Raw genomic sequence first — 3120 nt, 5'->3', positions numbered from 1 at the left:
TATCTATGGAATGCGTCAATTGTTATAAACAGGACGATATATCAAATTAAGGGCTATTAAATTTAGTACCTCACGTTCATTTGTCATTTTTCAACAAGACTCCAAGTTTTTAAGATATTTAGATAAAACTATAATTTTCCCTTATGAATTTTCATTTCTTCATTACTTCAGCAACCAAGTGAAAAATACAAAAAAGTGAGACGCGATTTATTTCAAACGTTTTAATGTTTTCGGATGTTTATATAATATTAAAAGGACCATGGGCTTGGTCTCGCCGATTTGGTCAGTTTTCAAGATCGTGGTGAATGAAGTCAAACATGTATTGTCAATGTTTAGGAATCGTTTGATAAGTTAATAGTAGTTTCAAGCATATAAGTATTTATAAACATTAACATAATACAATTAGGGTGAGAAACGCCCACTTTAAGTCCATTTATGTTGTCTTGAAAATTGGTGCGGAATGGTTTCATTAGTCACCGAAGAAGCATATTTTTCGCGGTTTCTAAATTTGCCGTTATTTGAAAGTGGGGGAGGTGCAATAAGTGTTTAGATATACAAAAATATTTTAGTTAACTCCATTATATGAGAAAGTGACTGTAGATAAATGCAATAGTCTTTAACATATCCTGGGAAATCCTTTTGAGGACTCTTCAATTGGACAATATCGCTTTGCATTGAGCTTGAACGAAAAAAGTCTCTCCCTGGCACACTTTTCTGCAATCCGGTTCTTTCATTTAAAGGTTATTTATACAATTGAAGAGACATTTTTTTAGAAAAAAACTTGAGATCCGCTTAAGTTTTTCGATATAACTTTGGTAAATGTTACTCGATCGGTACGTAATAATTACCAAATTGAAGGCGAGCCTTACTGTTACTGATTTATGATAATAATATGATGAAAATCATTCAGATTATAAACAAATTATTTTAAAATAAAAAAAATGTAAAAAAAAATGTTTGTTATTTTCCTATATTCACAATTTTTATATTATATGCATAAACATAAGTAAACTAATTAGTGTTTCTAGAAGTTGAGCCTGTTCAGTATTTTCATACTCATTTGCATAAACAAAATTTTTCCACGATGATGGAAAATAATGGCTTTTCTATTAGAGCTACCGAAATTGTTTCTAAATTTGCAAAATTTCGCAAACTATAGCTAATATTAAAAAAAAGGATTAGAATATTTGGAACCAGCGACCTAAATGCACGCCAGCAATATTAATGATGTTCTTTACATCGTTCGACTATAGACCAGTGCAATTATAAAGAGAACAATTAAAAACTTATTGAAAAAAGATAACTTTGAGATTGACGATAAGCTAAAGGGCTGCGAGAAATGATATTTGACTTTATCTTTTGCGTTAACGGATTCATTATCTAAAAATATGCACCAAATCTTTTGCTGACCCCAGAATTTTTAACAAGAATTGGTCTTATTCGACTAGTGTGCTGTGGGTCACTTGGCGGTCGATGCGCGGGCTCTTACAATTAAAATAAAAGACTAATATTTTGCAGGCTTCTTGTTCACTTCATGATACAATATATTTTCACTATTACCAAGGGATTTGAGAAAAATTAGATTTTCGACCCGCCCTAATGTACATAAACATACGTACATACATAAAAATACCCTGCAAAAAGTAGGACTAGGTTAAATACTAGTACGGGACCACGATACCTTGTAACCAACACTAGTAACCAAAATGTTCCAAATATATGGAGAAAATATGGTAACATTAACAATGCGATGTCATTGGACATGACCACCTCTGGTCCAACGCTGCATAACATGGGACAAGTCCTGGTCCACCACTGCATAACATGGGACCACCTAGGCACCTACTCCTTTTGGACTATGGCACACTCGGCAACCGAATCGTATTGCCGATCGGCCGCGAAGATGTGGTGTTCAACACATTTATCAGTTTTTTACGTTTGAAGTGGTCCAGGTTAGCATAACAAGTTACTGGTATGCAACCTGGTCCTTTTGCACATACTTTAAAACCACGGCCCAATGGACCACCTGGTCCTCAAATTTTTGCAGGGTATATATCGTCATTTAAAGTACAAAACCGCGTATCAACAAAATGCAAAACCGCGTATGTGAGGTTGCATAAATTATTTTTTAGAGAGTAAAAACACTCATATTTCAAAATGGTTCTCTTTTTTATAAAGAAATCGCATTTCTCGCTAGTATATTTCAGGACGAATGGACAAGGATTGAGCCAAGAGCTTGTGCGAGCAAATCCAATTTTTGGCTGCCAATGTCAGTTACGCGGTTTTGCAGAATGACGATACGCGGTTTTGTACTTTAAACGACGATATACAACCATTCAAACATATGTACATACATGAAAACATTGCTGTCCATAAGTACATATGTACATATGCCCAACGAAGCCCGTTTGCTTCATCATAAATATATCTATACGTACATATGTACGAATGGATGTAGTTACGCGAAGCACGCTTGCATCATTTATACATATACACTGAGGAGCAAAACCGGAAGAGTAATACATAATGTGAATTTTCTTGCGATATATTCGCAATATATGAAGACTTTTTTGTAATCTAGTTTCGGAATTCACATTTCCAATGTTTATTTCATCAGAAGGCCATAAAAAACAATAATTAATACAAGCAGATAAAGAAGAACATTGCAAAAAAACGTAGCAACTAGATTGTTCCAGTTTTGCAACTGACAGAAAATTTTACCATTTGCTTGACTTTTTAATAAATTGGCCATAACCAATTTGAATATTTTAGCTTTTATGGTCCTCTCGGGATACTTTCGCACAGGTTTTAGATGAAATCTACTGAGAACGCGCACCGGTTTTCCACAACGCCATGACCAAGGTCTTGCATGCGATTGGGCGAATCTTCCCAATTGAACAGTGGCATTTTCAAACAATTCCATAAGTTTTCTGTTGAATCAATTCTGGGCTTTACGCAGGTCACTAGTTGGCACAGAGGAGAAACGACTGGCGTGCTTTGCTGAACTCGGCCAAAATCGCTTAGGCGGTTACAGCGCCAAAAAAGAAGAAGAAGAATGATCAGAAATATCCTCCGAAACTGGGGTCATATAGGTATATATCCCAGCTTTTATAATCATGA

At 35.0% G+C, this 3120-nt stretch overlaps 1 long non-coding RNA gene across 1 annotated transcript in view; it reads right to left on the bottom strand.

The window, feature by feature from the left end:
* LOC108364786 (uncharacterized) overlaps positions 1 to 2932 on the bottom strand; it is a 19117-nt gene extending 16185 nt beyond the window's left edge. Inside the window, exon 1 of the long non-coding RNA XR_001847819.1 lies at positions 2489 to 2932. This is a non-coding gene — a long non-coding RNA (uncharacterized LOC108364786). The remainder of the gene's footprint in view (positions 1 to 2488) is intronic.
* Between the last annotated feature and the right edge of the window lie 188 nt (positions 2933 to 3120).

Source organism: Rhagoletis zephyria, unplaced genomic scaffold (genome assembly GCF_001687245.7).
Source record: "Rhagoletis zephyria isolate East Lansing unplaced genomic scaffold, Rhagoletis_zephyria_1.1 Rzeph_scaffold_01671, whole genome shotgun sequence".
Classification (NCBI taxonomy): domain Eukaryota; kingdom Metazoa; phylum Arthropoda; class Insecta; order Diptera; family Tephritidae; genus Rhagoletis; species Rhagoletis zephyria.
The sequence above is the reverse complement of the archived record's forward strand: the minus strand, read 5'-3'. Positions and strand labels throughout refer to the sequence as shown.